This window comes from Sinocyclocheilus anshuiensis, unplaced genomic scaffold (assembly GCF_001515605.1).
Source record: "Sinocyclocheilus anshuiensis isolate Anshui unplaced genomic scaffold, SAMN03320099.WGS_v1.1 scaffold2089, whole genome shotgun sequence".
In the NCBI taxonomy this organism is placed as follows: domain Eukaryota; kingdom Metazoa; phylum Chordata; class Actinopteri; order Cypriniformes; family Cyprinidae; genus Sinocyclocheilus; species Sinocyclocheilus anshuiensis.
In genome coordinates this window covers 180,643-192,428 of record NW_015549564.1, presented here as the reverse complement: position 1 = coordinate 192,428, position 11,786 = coordinate 180,643, and the positions used below count along the sequence as shown (strand labels likewise).

General features: G+C 43.8%; 1 long non-coding RNA gene across 1 annotated transcript in view; it reads left to right on the top strand.

Annotated features, from left to right (window-relative positions):
* Positions 1 to 3,739: 3,739 nt before the first annotated feature.
* Positions 3,740 to 11,786, top strand: part of LOC107657218 (uncharacterized) — a 9,490-nt gene continuing 1,443 nt past the window's right edge. The window contains exons 1-2 of the long non-coding RNA XR_001630655.1: positions 3,740 to 3,817; positions 3,921 to 3,922. This is a non-coding gene — a long non-coding RNA (uncharacterized LOC107657218). The remainder of the gene's footprint in view (positions 3,818 to 3,920; positions 3,923 to 11,786) is intronic.

Sequence of the window (11,786 nt, the reverse complement as noted above, 5' to 3'; positions counted from 1 at the left end):
TAGTAATACTATAAATCTGCGGAAGCATTTGATATCACGCATAAGGCGCCATGATTTCCGCAATGAATGAATGGCGGATGGTGCGGCGCACTTTTTTTGTTTACTACACCCATACTAAAGCGCGGATGATGCTCGCGGTGTTTTCAGCTTCTGCCGTCTCACTATATGATGATATGAACACGAATGTCATCTCCAGCTGCTCTGAGAGTCACTTCATTAGCATTTACCGTTTCATTTGAGAAAACTACCGTCATATCACACATAGCAGCTGCAAGTTCTTCGGCAACCCATCAAAATAAAAGTTTAGTTTAACGTTCTACTGTCAGAATATATTACTATTTAGCAGTCTTAAGACTCAATGCTACTACTGCTAATAAATATTAATAAATCTTTATTTTTAAAGGAATAATCACATCTGTTTTCTTTTTAATTTTAACAGTAGATGAACAGTACGGGATGTCTTATATATGAACTGATCATTGCTTTGCTCTACTTATTAGAAATGAGGTCTTTATAGCCTTCTAAATTGTAATAATGTCCCATATCTTGAGAACGCTGAGGTATGTATATAGCATGGGATGCCCCCTATAAGAACTGACCATTCATTTCTTCTTATTATTAGAAATGGGATCTTTATAGCCCTCTAAAGTGTAATAATGGCATATTTCTCCAAAACAGTTAAATAAATAGTTTTCATATGAGGTGTGCATATTGAATGGGACGTCCCTTATAAAAACTGACCATTGTGTTTTATACTTAGAAATTAGTTCTTTATAGGCCTGTGGAGTAAAATAAAGGCATATTATTTAACATTAACTAATGATTTTTTTTCCATTGTGAACTTATTCTGTTATTGGAGTTCAGTTTCTGAGCAGACGTTAAACCTCATTATATAAAAATGCATTCAAGAGTAGGCTAACTGTCACTCTTGTACAGTAAAACTAATGAAAAAGCAATTCATGTATTTAGAAGAACTAAATATTTTATTTTGTCTGTTTTCTACTAATCCTGCTGTAATTCATCTACATAAAACAATGATTTGAAAGGTGATCTTTAAAGAAAAATATAGTAACACAACCGTCAACGACACCAATAAATAACACAGATATTAAACAGAAGTACAAAAAATCTCGAGAAATGTCATCTTGTTCTATTATCTCTCAATTCTGGGCATCTGAAAAGCGCTCTGAAAGCGCATTCTGCGCGCACACTAATTTCAATCGCGGCTGGCTTGACCGTGTTTTTCTGAACCGCGGCTGGCTTGACCGCAGTCTTTTATGCGGACTCGGGTATGGTTTGCCGGTGCGCACCCGAGTTCGGAAGACAGCGTTCACATCATCCAAACGTACCGAGCTCTGATGCAAATTGAACCCGGGTCGGAATGTTTTTATCGAGTATGGCCCTTCATGACGTCATGAAGGGCGGAATTCCTTAGTGATGGCGAAGTGAAGCGTTCTGAAACAGTGAAGCTTTCAACCAACACAATTGTATAGGCTAATTATAGGTTTGTAAACATTCAGGGTGCGCGCACATCATGGTTGCAGAAAACCCGGGAGAGATAGCCTTTACTAGAGAAGAATAAAATAATTTAAAAAAAGGTCAATTTGATTTTATATTTAAAAAATCTGACTTTATTCTCGTAATTCCGAGATTATATCTCACAATACTGATAAGGAAAAACAACTCGTCATTCTCTCTTTTCCCCTCAGATCAGAATATATATCCCACACTTCTGGCTTTTTTCTCTCAGAATTGACAAACTCACTATTTTTGAGTTAAATCGAGTAAAGTCCGAATTAGGAGATATAAACTTGCATTTGCGAGAAAAAGTCAGAATTGTGAGATAAAATATATAAATGTTATGTAAAATGTTAATAGTAATAGGTTTAAATAATATTTCATGCTGCAACTGTATAGGGTTAAGTTAATACAATATGTCCCCTATGAACTGCATATGTGAATATTATGTAGACCTATTCTTTAAATCAAATTTATGCTTTAAAATTAGGGTAATCATAGCAGTTTTCATCCATAGTCTGTCCGTTTAAATGTCTGCGTTTAGCTTCAAATGGCGTCTTTGACGGCAGTATTCTATACAAATTATTTGCATTCCGATTCTGATATCCAAAGGCACAACAATAAATTTTTTTCTCTTATTCCATGGATTTTACCCATTTCCCTCTACTTGTTCCCAGTGTTTTTCTGCCACCACAATGCGCGCGCACAGCTGCATGTGACGTAACTGTGATGTCTACTCCAAATTGGACTATCGGAAAAAGGTTCATTACTCGAAGCTTTTCAACACAATTTATGTTGTGGCCATCTAGTGGTCATAAAAATGAATAGCACCTTCCAAACTGCTGTGTTCCAATACAGCCGCTGGTTTCACATCTGGTTCCACAACTGATTTTTTGTTTTATTGTATATAATGGCCATTGTCAAAGTCATTAATTTGTGTCAGTGTACTGGCACTAAAATAAGTAACATAAATGTGGCTTTATAAACATAAATTCATAAATTAAAATTTGGCAAAACGGATCAAGCTCCGATACAGTGCTTTGATGTGAAATGTGTTGTTGTTGTTTTTTTTATACAAGCTTCGGAGCTTCTGTGTCGAGCATAACATCACTAGAATCCCTTGTGCACGAGCAAGAGCAGCCCATCAACGTGCTTCATTCGGGTTACGGAAGTTGTCAATAGCGGTGCACAGGACTTGCTTGAGAAGAATGTCTTCCAAGAAGTGTGTTTTTGGTTGTGAGGGAAAGATAACCTTGTTCAGCTTCCCAAAGAATCCAGCGTTATGGGAACAGTGGATGCAGATTATTTTACCGGGGCAGCAACGGAGTTGCAACGTGTGTTTTTTGTTCCCTTGTTTCAGTGACGAATGTTTTATAAACAAGGCCCAGTTCGACGCTGGATTTGCAGATCGTTTGATACTGAAAGATGGAGCTAAAAGATTCCGGTCACGAATCGGAACCGCAGGTGGTAAGTTGCATCAAATTTCTGTGTTTTGTTGGCAATCGGCGCGTAAGTGCTAGGCTTGCTGCGATAGTCGGTGTTGATGGTGATACCGTATAAGGCGCAACAATACGTCACTTCCCCACCGCGGCACCGCCCGCCACCATCGTTTTGATTTTTTATAGTAATAAAAATCACTTCATTCAGTTAGAGAACAGACACTATAATTAAAAACTGAATGCAGCGTGCTGAACGACAGTCGCATCACAGATTAGCAGCAGGAGTCAGATTTCATTTATCACGTGAGGAGTCCAGCTGACTGACAAGAGTGAGGTAAGACAGACAAGACGATGGCGGAAGATTTAGTTTTCGAAACGAAATGCAAAAGCGTTTGCCGATATTTTTGATTTTGAAAAGCCTTTTGACTTTTGCTGTTTATCTAAGGTGATTTTGGATTTTCTTTTTAATATTCGTTTCTTATTTATTTGGTTCCACAGTGTTTACGGATTTTTACTTTCTTAAACTTTAAACGAAACATGCCTCCAACTTTCTTATTCATTTTATTTATTTATTATTTTGGTGTATTTTTATTTGTTTTGTTAATAAAAGTTCTATGTTAAACATAAGTGACTTTGTCGTACTGTTTTGTTGTTGTCCAATTTATGCGTAATTGTCGCTAATTTGAAAGTGAAAGTAAAACGTGCACAGGCATTTTTAAGCTATTTAAAAGTGAAAGAAAGCGAGGAAAAGAGGGAAAACCCCAACGAACACAACCCCCACCCCCCAGTGATACCGCTATTACTGGTGTTGTCACACTTCGATTAACCGGTGGGAAGATTTCCTCACCGTCACAACTCTAGTAAGTGCATATAATGTAAACAACATGAACGCGCTCGAGACTCTTTAGCTCCGCCCACGGCACGCCTCCAGGAGCTCGGCTGTTTTTGGAGAGAAGCATAAAGCTGTTTCTCTTTCTAACATTTATTCGGTATCTCACTATGGGAACACCTCAGGCGTGACTGATGCTTATTGAAGCACCAATAACACCACTTCTGCCAACCACGGCAGACCAATCGCTGCAGCGATCAGGGAGTCCCCGCCTCCCTGTATATAAACTGCAGCTACCTGCCGTTTCGTCATTCTCGCTCTCTTCCCCGTGGAAGATTTTCGGAAGCTGTTCTCAGCAGACTTCGGGAATTATTTGCTTAACAGTTTACAGATGGAGCCGCAAGGTAACGTCCCAAACGCAATACATTCCTAATGTTTGTTGAGTGACTTCACTTAGAGTGAGATAGCTAGGTGAGTCAAGGTGAGTTTTCAATTTATTTTCCAAGTTTTTGGGGAGCTCACCATGCACCAAAAAAAGAAGGAAAAGGAGAGCTCTCTATCGCAGCACAGCTCCGTACTAGTTGTCATGTTGTGGTGGGCTTACCGTACGAAGAGAGTACAGGCTCCATGGCCACTGCGAAAGAGCCTGAGAGCCCCGGAGGAAAAGGTCGTCCTCCCCATCTGTGTGCTTGTGGAATGTGGATTTCTGCGAAGGATTCACACGGCCTCTGCATCTCCTGTTTGGGCGCTAAACACGCTCAGGCAGCTCTGTCCAACCCCAAGGGCTGTCCTCACTGCGCGACATTCTCGGTTAAAACCCGAGAGCGGAGACTCCGCGTGGCAGTAGCTGGGAAGTCAGACCCATGCCTCTCTGCTCAACCCAGAGAGGAACCGATGGATGGTCCGCAGGCCGTAAGCTCATGGGGAGAGATGATGGAGAGGGTGCCACCCGTCCTTCGCCCGCTGTTTGAAGATCTGTTAGCGGGAGAAGAAGATGATAATGATGAAGTGTTGTCGACCATCCTCGAGGACGAGGATGACGTTGATGAAGATGATATTCTTCCCCCGAATCAGTCGCGTCCGCCGAATGCACAGGATGAGAGTTCACCCTCCACTGTACAGATGGACACGGATCTACTCGAGGTCTGTCGCAGGTTCGTGGCTAGACTGTCGATCGACTGGCCATCCCAACCGGCAGGTCAAGGGGCTGAAAGAGACCTGTACGATGGAAAGAGACTTCCATCACGTCTCCCTCCAGCGAGGCTGTTTATTCCAGCCGTCCCGGCCTGTGTAACTGAAATGAAGAGGTTTTGGGACAGGCCTTTTTCCCACCATGTACCTGTCAAGGGCTTCTCGAGGCTGGATGTTCAGGGAATGGAGGATTTGGGGATGGCGGATTCCTCCCCCTGTAGAATCATCTGTGGTGAATCATTTGCACCCAAGTCGCAGGGCAGCGCTCTCTTCAACTGGAGCCTCGCTGCCAGGGAAAACAGAGCACTTTTCCGCCTCTGTTTTTCAAAAGATCTATAAGTCATCTGCAGTGGCCGTTTGTGCTTTGAACGCGACGTCCCTCCTTACAGCCTATCAAGTGGAGTTATTAGAGGAGATGGGGCGTAAGCAGGACTCCGGATCTCCCAACCCAGCGCTCTGGGAGGAGATATGTGTCATGGCAGATTTAAACCTGCGCACGTCCCGCGGAGCAGTTCAAAGTTGCGGTAGGAGTATGGGCTTAGCGGTTGTGGGAGAGAGACTGCTATGGCTGGGAGTTTTTGGATGCCCCTATTGATCCAAAGGGGTGACAGTAACAGCAATGTGTCAGCAATGTGACCTGCGGAAAAAAGAGGGAGAGGCATTCGAGGTCTGTCTCCCCAGAAAGCCGGCAGCTCGGCCTTATCATCCGAGCCGACTGAATTTCAGTTCTTCAGGGAGAGGGGGACATTCTGACTATCAACCATCCCGTCCTGCTCCACCACAACAGCCGGGAAACGCGGGCCTTCAGTCAAAGCCCGGTTTCGTGAAACCGAAACAGTCTTTCGCAGCGGCAGCAGCGAAACACCGGTCGGCCACCCCTCAGGGGAACAAAAAGAGGCGGTCGACCTGAGAATTCAGTTTGGCATCAGGAAGGGTTTGGAGACAGCACTCAGGGTTTCTCTGTCCCATCCCTTCAAAACGATTCCTTTCTCCCTCCCGTGGGGAAAAGAAGGAATTTAAATGTGAAATGGGTTTGTGTGGACAGTTCAAAGTCCAATGTGCGCAGCAAAATGGCCCATGTTCTTCTGGAGCCCCCCAAAGAATTGTCTCTCCCTCCACCTACGAGGTTTGTTCTGAGGGAGGAAGGACAAAAGTTCATAAGCATCCCATCACAAATAAAGTTTTTTCTGATGCATCCAGGCCAGGGGCTGAGGGCGCAGAGTGGGATAAAAATAAAAAAATATCACAAAAGATTAAAACAATCACAAATAAAGACGAATATAACTCCTTCACTGGAGCGGTATTCCCCTCCTTCACCACTAGAGTGTGCTGCAATACCGCTAGTGAGTGAAGACGGGAAGGGCCCACTCACAGCTCAGGCGGCGAACTGGCGCGCATGCGCAGTTCATCCCTGGGTTTTAACCACGATAGACAGGGGATACAGAATAAAATTCGCTGTAAAACCTCTTGTGTTCAATGGAGTGGTAATTTCAGTGGCCCAAGGGGAAGCAGCTCAGGTTTTAAAGTAAGAAATATCCTCTTTATAGAGAAAAGGAGTGATAAGAGTTATTCCAACGAAAGAAAGCCACATAGGCTTCTACTCCCGTTATTTTGTGATTCCCAAAAGAGGGGGAGGTCTCCGTCCCATTTTGGATTTACGTGTCCTCAACAAACACCTCAGAAAATACAAATTCAAAATGCTTTCGCTCAGAACTTTGTGTCAAAGTATTCGTCAGGGAGATTGGTTAACCTCAGTGGACCTCCAGGACGCATATTTTCACATAGATATTTTTCCTGCTCACAGGAAATATCGGAGGTTCGCTTATCAGGGCACAGCATACGAGTATACGAAAATCCCCTTTGGCCTTGCTTTAGCTCCCAGGGTTTTCAGCAAATGTGTGGAAGTGGCTCTGACGCCGTTAAGGAACGGAGGAGTCAGAGTTTCATCATATCTGGACGATCTGCTCATCTGCGCGCCATCCCCAAGGCAAGCAGAGAGCGATACGTACACACTAGTGACGCATATGGAAAGATTAAGTTTCAAGATAAACCAGACGAAGAGTTGGCTAACTCCTTCACAGGAAATAGTCTACTTGTGTCTCAGGTTGAATTCAGTGATGTTTCGAGCTTTCCTATCAGAGGAAGGCATCAAGACATTTCACAGCTGCCTCTCCCTTTTTCAACGAGAGAGATCAGTCTCTTTCAGAATGTGTCTTTGGCTACTGGGTCTGATGGACTCAACAGTGTCAGTGGTTCCCCTGGGACTGCTGCGAATGAGGGATTTTCAGAACTGGACAGCGTCACAGGGAATTCGCCCCAAGAGCCGTCTCAGCCACAGAGTGTCCGTCTCACCAGAATGCATGAGCGCTCTCCGTCATTGGAAAGCCCCGTCTTTTCTGAGGACAGGATGCCCTCTGGGTCCTATTGTATTGAGGAAAGTGGTGACGACAGATGCATCTCTCACGGGCTGGGGGCGGTGTTCGAGGGCAGAACAGTGAGAGGAGTTTGGTCTCCTGCACTGAGAGGAATTGATGTCGATGGTGTTGAAATTATACAGCCAAGCGATGATATCTCAGATCATTAACTAGTCTTGTGCAAACTTCATATAGCTAAAACTGTAAATTCTATTCCTTGTTACAAGTATGGTAGAACCATTACTTCTACCACAAAAGACTGCTTTGTAAGAAATCATCCTGATTTATCTCAGTTCCTTAGCATATCCAATACCTCAGAACAACTTAATGATGTAACAGAAACTATGGACTCTCTCTTTTCTAGCATTTTAGATACGGTTGCTCCTTTACTCTTAAGCAAGATTAAGGAAAACAGTTTGACACCGTGGTATAATGAGCACACTCTCACCCTAAAGAGAGCAGCCCGGAAAATGGAGCGCAGCTGGAGGAAAACAAAACTAGAGGTATTTCGTATTGCTTGGCGGGAAAGTACCCTATCCTACAGAAAAGCATTAAAAACTGCTAGATCTGATTACTTTTCGTCTCTTTTAGAAGAAAACAAACATAACCTCAGGTATTTATTCAATACAGTGGCTAAATTAACGAAAAATAAAGCATCAACAAGTGTTGACATTTCCCAACAGCACAGCAGTAATGACTTTATGAACTACTTTACTTCCAAGATCGATAAACACATTTCTAATATTCAAATCCGTTAAAGGATTTTTAGGTTGCATTAATTAGGACAATCGGAACCGGGAACACTTTCCATAACACCCAATGTACTTGCAACATCGTTAGAAGAATGGCATCTACGCTAATATTAGTCTGTTTCTTTCTTATTCCGAGGTCACCGTAACCACCAGATGCAGTCAGTATCCAGATCAGATGGTCACTGCAGTCACCCGGATCCAGTTCGTATCCAGCCCTGATGGTGGATCAGCACCTAGAGAGGACTTCTACAGCCCTGAATGTCAGCGGAGACCAGGACAACTAGATGAGCCACAAAGACAGATCCCCAGTGAGAACCTTGTCTCCTAGACTGCCACCGGGACAAGACATTGCTGCAGCCTGGAATTGAACTGCTGGTTTCATCTGGTCAGAGGAGAACTGGCCCCCCGACTGAGCCTGGTTTCTCCCAAGGTTTTTGTCTCCATTCTGACACCAATGGAGTTTTGGTTCCTTGCCGCTGTCACCTCGCCTCTGGCTTGCTTAGTTGGGGACACTTAATTTCCAGCGATATCGTCGACTTGATTGCACAGACACTATTTAAACTGAACTGAGCTGGATGATGACATTACTGAATTCAATGATGAACTGCCTTTAACTGAAAATTGAGTGTTTACTATTATCATTTTGCATTATTGACACAATATTTTCCTAATTAATGCTGTACAGTTGCTTTGACACAATCTGTATTGTTAAAAGCGCTAAATAAATAAAGGTGACTTGACTTGACAGAGAGAAGCACATACATTTTCTAAAACTACTGATAGTGTTACTAGCTCTGAGACATTTTGTGCATTTTCTCAAGAATCATCATGTATTGGTCAGGACGGACAATACAACGGTGATGGCCTACATAAATCGGCAGGGAGGAGTACGTTCTCACAAGCTTCACTTGTTAGCGAAATAACTGATTATGTGGAGCAGCAGGACCCTCCTGTCATTATGCGCGACACATGTTCCAGGAATAATGAACAGGGGAGCAGATTTACTGTCCAGAGGGAATCCTCTGTACGGGGAGTGGAGACTCCACCCCCAAGTGATCCTCATGGTGTGGCAGAGATTCGGCCGGGCTGCCGTAGATCTCTTCGCATTACACAAAGACGCGCAATGTCCCCTGTTCTTCTCTCTGGCCGGCGACGATGCACCGTTGGGTGTGGATGCTCTAGCGCACGAGTGGCTAGACGTGTTACTTTACGCGTTCCCTCCGTTGAGCCTGATCGAGCCGACACTATGGCGGGTTCGGGAATGCAAACATGTAATGATTCTGATCACGCCATACTGGCCGGGGAGACTGTGGGTTGCGGAGATTGCGCAACTGTTCTCCAGCCATGGCCGTTACCAGCACGCAGGGATCTCCTCTCACAAGAAAAAATATTTCACCCCTCCCCTCAGGGATCTCCTCTCACAAGCACGGGGGGAAATTTTTCACCCCTCCCCTCAGAAACTAGCTCTCTGGGCCTGGCCCGTGAGAGGCTAAATCTGAATGCAGCTGGGTTACCTCCGAAAGTGATAGAGACAATTCAGAACGCGAGGGCTGCCTCGACACATTCTTTATATAATCTCAAATGGAGGGTGTTTGAGGGATGGTGAGCAGATAGAAACATTCCTTTCTTGTGTTCAGTTTCGGATGTGCTGTGCTTCCTACAGGACCTTCTGGATAAGGGCTGAGCCTTTTCTACAGTTAAGGTTTACCTGTCCGCTATCTCGGCATGTCATGTTGGTCTTAACTCGGGTACTATTGGCCAACACCCTCTCGTCTGTCGATTTATGAGAGGGGCACGTATGCTACATCCAGTATCGAAGCCGCTGGTCCCGCCTTGGGATTTGTCCGTGGTTCTGAACGCGCTCTCAAAAGCCCCTTTCGAGCCCATTGATAACATTGGCTTGAAGCTGCACACTTTTAAGACGGCTCTGTTACTTGCTCTCACTACAGCAAAAAAGGTGAGTGAACTACATGCTTTCTCAGTTCACTCCTCATGTATGACGTTCGCTCCAAAAAGTAACTTTTAGAACCCGGCGTTTGTGCCTAAAGTGTTTGATCATGCTGGTGCAGTTCAATCAGTGGACCTGCTAGCTTTTCATCCACCACCTTTTTCATCCCCAGAGGAGGAGAGGTTACACAGTTTATGTCCGGTTCGTACTCTGTATACGTATGTTCAGAGAACCCACACGCTTCGTAAGAGCAATCAGCTATTTATCTCGTGGGCTGACTCTTACAAAGGAAAACCTATCTCCCGCCAGCTCCTTTCGCACTGGGTGGTGGAGGCTATCGTGTTATGTTACAATAATGCGAATATATAGCCCTCAATAGGACTACGAGCACACTCTACTAGAGGTATGGCTACATCCTGGGCTCTGTTTAGAGGCATTTCTAGTCAAGAAATTCGCGCGGCAGCCAGCTGGTCTTCTCCGCACACATTTGCTCGTTTCTATAGACTGGATGTGACAGAACCCTCTCTGGCTCACTCAGTCCTGGGAGTGAGTAGTCAGGTTGTATAATGCAGTCTCATTAAGGATCGAATTCTGCATATTATTCTGTTTTAACCCCCGTCGGGAGCTATGATTCAGATAATAACCCACTCATTCTTTAGTCTGCTTTGTCAGCATATCGGCAATACGGGAGTTTCTAGAGTCCATATCCCATAGTGAGATCCGCCTCTTTATGGCTAACTAACTACCATCCCATACCATCTAACTAATGTTAGAAAGAGAACGTTAGGTTACTGACGTAACCCCGGTTCTCTAATAACATGAAGTGAGGTATCTCACAAACATTGCCCTCCTTGCCTGTCCTACACGGAGAAGAGATATGTGGAGAATGACGAAACGGCAGGTAGCTGCGGTTTATATACAGGGAGGCGGAGAGACTCCCTGATTGCTGCAGCGATTGGTCTGCCATGGTTGGCAGACGTGGTGTTATTGGTGCTTCTGCGATCGGTCATGCCTGAGCAGGGGCGGATCTAGAAAATAATTTTTAGGGTGGCAAAGGGGTGGCATGGGGTCTATGAGGGGTGGCAACACCAAAGCAAGCCCCCATGCATAGTTTTTTGGGGATTTATGGTCTGACATACACAGTTGTGTTTACAAATATTGTATTACCATTAAGTAATCTTCTATACTGTTTAAAATTAAAAATAAATAACAACATTTCAATATCCATCATGGCAAGTCAATACACAATATAAAAAAACTTCAACAGGTTATAAACATTTCTGAGCTTGTATCACTAAAGAAGACATGCGGTTCTATTAAAATTACATAGGCTACTTAGATGGTATAATCGCGTTTAGTGCAAGTTTAAGAGCAACACAAACTTTTGAATTTCCTAACATCAGAAAGAAATACAATAATATTAAAGCACTGAAACTATTTGATTTTCTGTTATTAACAGAGGTGGGAATGTCTGTAATCACCCAGAACAAACTCTATCAACCACATACTCTAGCAACACCCCAGCAACTGCATAGCAAGAGCCTAGCAACCACCCAGAATATCCTAGCAACCAACTAGCAACACTTTAGCAAACATCTAGAACATCTAACTGACCAAACCATTTACGTTTTTTAAACAAGACTTTAAGACAAGACAGCAAAAATTTGTCTTTCAAACATTTCAATCTAGTTATTA